We start from the raw sequence: 5540 nt of genomic DNA, 5'->3' as shown, positions 1-5540 counted from the left end.
AAGATCGCTGTTTTTTAAGTAAACTCACTCTAAAAAGAGAAACGCACAGACGCGCATACACGCAACTTTCATCTCTCTCTCGCATTGGCAATATTTGAGAAAAGGGTTTAGCGATTTCTAATTATTGGGGGGACTAGCCCCCCTCAATGTCTGCGGTGGTTATCGCCCTGATCAGACATGAAAATATGTTGTGGCACTATCGTGCAGTCTGTAATGATATGACGTTAGCAAACTTTAGCGATTTTTTGCAAACATTTCTTTGAGTAACATGACCGGAAATATGAACTCACGATTGAATGTAACATAAAACAAATGATTACTTTTCGTTAAAATCTTTATTAATGCCAAAAATGCTTACATTTATGTGTCTTTTTGTTCGCTCGGGCAGCCATGTTGCCGCTGAAGCCGGTTTACGCTGAGATAATTCATACCCCTTCGTTTGAAGTGTGGTCCTGAAAAATCTTCGTTTGAAGGGCTGTCTGGCCCTACCCCTTCCCCTACCCCTACCCCTCCAACCAAAAGAGAATTGAGACACCCCTACCCCTTCACGTGAACGCGCGAAAGGGGAAGGGCTAAGGGGTAGGGGAAAGGGGAAGGGCTAAGGGGTAGAATTGGGATTGGGCCTAAATGAAAAATATGTCAAATGATTGCACAACCATCAATTAGGTGGCGATATGTACTAAGCATGCAAATGACCATTGAACAAAAGAAGAAGAAAGAAGCAGCATGGCACACTCAAAGCCACTAGAAGGCAAGCCTGCAAACTTTAGCCGAAAAAGCGTAACTGCTAATGCTAACGCTTCTGGTCTGGCAGTACGTGGGAAAGGAGACCAGAGTCCGTTTTTTTAATGGATGTCAATGGAGGAGAGGCTTCACAACGCTGAATAAACAGCTTTTTAGAGGAAACGGCTTATTTAATGAATTGACAGCCTATCTGCTAATCTTCAACATATTTTACTCTAAACAATACTTTTGGATTTAACTATTTTTAGAGTTTACACCGGGGAATAAAAAAAGCCATTTTATAAGAGAAGTCACTGACTTTTTGCGACAGGTGGGATTTAACTTACGGCACTTCTCATTCATTCCTATGGTATCTGTAAACGGCGATTGAGTGTTGCGCAACTGCACAAGGCATGTGCACAAATGTGATTGGTTATTAAGGCACACGTGATCCAAGTTTACCGTTACGCTTTCTCCAATAGTATTACAGACCCTCTCATCTCCCTATATTAAGACTCTGGCACACTTTTACCTAGCGTCCGTTTCTATAGTGACTCGTCAATTCGTCGCTCTGTTGAGAATGTCTTGTGTGTTAAACAGGTCTTGAGTGTTAACCAGGAACATACTCTGTGTTGAATGAACTTACTTACGGACGCGTTTTTGGAACCAGCATACCTCGAGTAAGCAAGGTTTTGGTTAATCAACCAAACATTCAGGGTTTAGCAGATGGTAAGTTAAACCTGCTTTTTGGAATACACCCCAGGGGCCCATTTCAATAAGGAGGTTCAACCAACTTATTGGTAAAACTTGAACTGTGGGAAGTTCCCTAACTCAACGCTGCACCCCTAGGGGGCACAATGGGGAATGCATCCTGCATGACCGGTGTCTGAAGCATGTGTGAAACAACACCAATCTATTGGCCCACATGGCCCATGACGTCATAGGCAGGGTGCCCGGAAGTATAAAAGGGCACCTGCTGAGTACGTCATCCACTTTGCTGTCTTTAGGAGCCGTCTGTTTGAAGTGCGTGTGAGAGACCAAGGCAGGTGAGTGGTGTGGAAAGTGTGTGCCTCCGTTCCAGAGGTTTATGGCACTTGAGGACATGCACGATCTATATCTGTCTTGTGTCTTGGTCAGGAGCTTGCTCGTTCAGTGCTCGAGGGCTCTGAGCGCACTCATTGTGAGTGTTTTCCAATGAGAAGCTCCATTTGCGTTTGTCCCTCTTCTGGAGAGATGAGTGACAAGCGTTTGCGTCTTGCGGTCCCGCTGTTGCCAAGGCACGGCAAAGATTAAGATGTCCTTTTTGGGTTATCTGATCCTGCGGATAGCGCTCGAGTCGAGCAGCGCCATAAGGATTGTGTGCCTCCTTGTTTGGATTCTAACACTCGAGGGCATTTTCTGCTTTCGCGTAGTCTCGGTGAAGAGAACACGCGTTCAGAGTTACGCGCCTCATCGTGATGAGTCACGGTGTCTAGGCTCTGCGAGGAATGCAGAACAAAGCGTTTGTGTCTCGCGGCGCTGTTCCGTCGTTGCCGCGGCACAGTTTTTCTCACCTCGCGGTCATCGTTTTGATCTGCGGGATCCGCACACCCTCTCTAAACGGGTTATCGGATGTCACTGATACTTTGGGTTATGATGATAAAGTGTTAGCACGGAGTCGTTTCAGCCCTGATCATGTGAGATCGTGGGTGGAGCTATATTCAGCTCGGCCGTGCCTCTCTAATGTGCATGTTTTTGTGTATGGAGAGCCTCGCTGGGCGTGAATATATTTAAATGCTCTGTGGAGAGAGGGTTGCGAGTTTTCTCTCCCAGGGGTTTCAGTACCTAGAGTGGTTATGGGGAATGTCTCTTCCTGTGTTAAGCCGGAGTGTAGTTGCCTGCGGGTGGTTATGCTCCAGCCCAAGCTTTCTTTGCTCTGGAATATGGTGGTCTGAGAGCAGCTATGTTCTAGCCTGGCTTCTATAACTAGGTTGGGTTCCCCTTGGCACAAGTTCTCTCGATTAAGTGCTGAAGTCTTTGTCTAGGAATCTGCTATTCGAGGCTGTGTTCCAGCTCGGAAACTGTTCCCTTTTTTAAGGTTTTTAAATAGTGGTCTCCGTGAGCCCCTTTCATGGGCTGTGCTGTCTCCCCTTCGGGGTTTTAAGTAGATGGCCCACTTCCGTGGTCTGGGCAATCTTCAGCCTTATCTGAGTTAACTGCTATTCGAGGATAGCTGTGTCCAGCCCTTTTGTGTTATGGCCACAGCTTACATCAGGCTTTGATCTTGGACTATTGATGTTTATGTGTTCGCTCTTAGCAAATCTTTTGCTGATGGCCCAAATCGCCCTCTTGTGAGCTCCTGGTCAATAACACGGTGCCTGAAACGGATAGGGGACCTCCTTAGTATAGCCATCTGAGGGTGGTTATATTCCAGCCATTGTCATGGCAGGACGGGCTTACTTGAATACAGCTATCTGAGGCTAGCTGTGTTCTACTGCAGTTGCTGTGAGCCTTCTCTTGGAGTGGTCCCCTTTTCCTATAGCCTAGCTATCTGAGGATAACTATGTGTTAGCTCAGTGATTGCTCCCCTGCTTAGGGGTTTAAGTAGCGATCCCTTTGAGCCCTTGCCTAGACAGTGCTATGTCCCTTGCTAGGGTAATAAGTAGATAGCCCACTCTCTGTGGTCTGAGCAGCTCTGTAGGAAGGCTATCTAGGCTCTGACGTGGATTGGGGACCTCCTTATATAGCCATCTGAGGGTGGTTATATTCCAGCCATCTGTATTGCGGGACGGGCCCTCTTATGGAGTGGTCTCCTTTCCTAGAGCCTAGCTATCTGTGGATAGCTATGTGTTAGCTCAGTGATTGCGCCCCTTTTTAGGGTTTTAAGTAACGGTCTTTTAACCTAGACAGTGTTGTCTCCCCTCTTTGGGTTGTAAGCAGACAGCCCACTCTGGGTAGTTTCAGTCTGGTAGCTCTTCCTGGGTACATAGTTATCTGAGGATATCTATGTGCTAGCTCAGTGACTGCTCCCCTGCTTAGGGTTTTAAGTCACGTTTTTTTAAGCCCTAACCTAGACAGTGTTGTCTCCCCTCTTTGGGTCGTTAGTAGACAGTTCACTCTTTGTGGTCTGAGTAGTTTTCAGTCGGTCCCCCTTCTGGTAGCCCTTCCTAGGTACATAGCTATCTGCGGATATCTATGTGCCAGCTCCGTGATTAGTAGACAGTTCACTCTTTGTGGTCTGAGTAGTTTTCAGTCGGTCCCCCTTCTGGTAGCCCTTCCTAGGTACATAGCTATCTGCGGATATCTATGTGCCAGCTCAGTGACTGCTCCCTTCTTAGGGTCCTTAAGTAGCGGTCTCCTTGAGCCCTTGCCTAGACAGTGCTATCTCCCCTGCAAGGGTATTAAGTAGATAGCTCACTCTCTGTGGTCTGGGCAGCTCAGCCCCCTTGCCATGCCTTCGGCCTGCCTGTCTACGTCTCCTTCAGACAGCTAAGTGGATGACGTACTCAGCAGGTGCCCTTTTATACTTCCTGGCACCCTGCCTATGACATCATGGGCCATGTGGGCCAATAGATTGGTGTTGTTTCACACGTTTCAAACACCGGTCATGCAGGCTGCATTCCCTAGGGGGCGCAGCGTCGCGTTCCCTCTCGGGGAACCTTGGTTACATGCGTAACCCGAGACGTTTTCGGTTTCAGAATAGCTGAATTGAGTTAGTTCAATTCACTCTGAGTAAGTTGACTCTGAGAGTTTAGTGTGTGCACCACGACTATGGAAAGCCATGATCAATGGAGCTCCGAAATGATGATTCACCATGGCAACAGCACCCAACAAAAAGATGTCTGCACACTTCCAGTCAACGAGTACGTTTAATTCTTAATCAAAGTTAAATATCAGAGGTGAAAACTGTAAATTATTGAACTAATACTAATTTTCATGGTATTCCACAAAAAAAAAAAAAAGCATGGCAGCAGCTAAAAATGAAGTATAGAAATACAATTCAATCAAAATAAAGCTTTAGCATAGGTTCATAGGTGTAGGCTACATGACTTTACAAACATTTGACACATTAAATAGCTTTCAGTGTTTATTTCAATGCACAGCAGCTTTTTTCCACATTTCAAATTGTAGCAGTGAATGAAGAGGTTTCATATCGATCACAAGTGCAGTATGGAGTACCTCAATGCTCAGGACCGTCACTTTTACATGTTACCCTTGGGAGATATCATCAGGAAACATGGTGTTAGCTTTCACTGTCATGCTGATGATATTCAGCTCTATATTTATTAATACACACTCGCTCCTGCTGTCCCACGGCTCCTGCAGTCAGAGTGTGTCTTATTGTCTTTGCACTGTTAACTTTTAATTAAAAAACAGCTAGTAATTTAAGTCCCTAAAGGGTTCTCTATAGTGCCTGTGTATTGAAAGCAGATGTGGATTTATCACAGCGTGTGACATGAATCATTGAAGTTCGGGCTATATGTGTGTGAGGGTTTAGAGAGGTGGAGTATGAGTATCTTCATGAATATCGAGGTATTTTTTAAAGTTTAAAGGAAGTCCTCAAGTTCACGCTGACAGTGATGTGTGTGTGTGTTATTGATGGGGGTTGTAGGTGTTAGTGCAGATATAAGCATGTTGATGTGGGACGGTATGGGTGTTGACAGGGCGAGAAATTGTTCTTTGGTTTAAGGGAAAGATTTAAGGTTTAAGGGTGTTTCTGAGAGCTAGTAGGTCAATATATACGAATATTGCTTTAATTCTGAGCAAATGTACATTTCTTTAATTCAAAATTGTATCATTCAACAATGATAAGCCATGGTTTACAGCAAAACTCAGAA

This window comes from Sinocyclocheilus rhinocerous, unplaced genomic scaffold, assembly GCF_001515625.1.
Source record: "Sinocyclocheilus rhinocerous isolate Xijiao unplaced genomic scaffold, SAMN03320098_v1.1 scaffold750, whole genome shotgun sequence".
NCBI lineage: Eukaryota > Metazoa > Chordata > Actinopteri > Cypriniformes > Cyprinidae > Sinocyclocheilus > Sinocyclocheilus rhinocerous.
The sequence above is the reverse complement of the archived record's forward strand: the minus strand, read 5'-3'. Positions refer to the sequence as shown.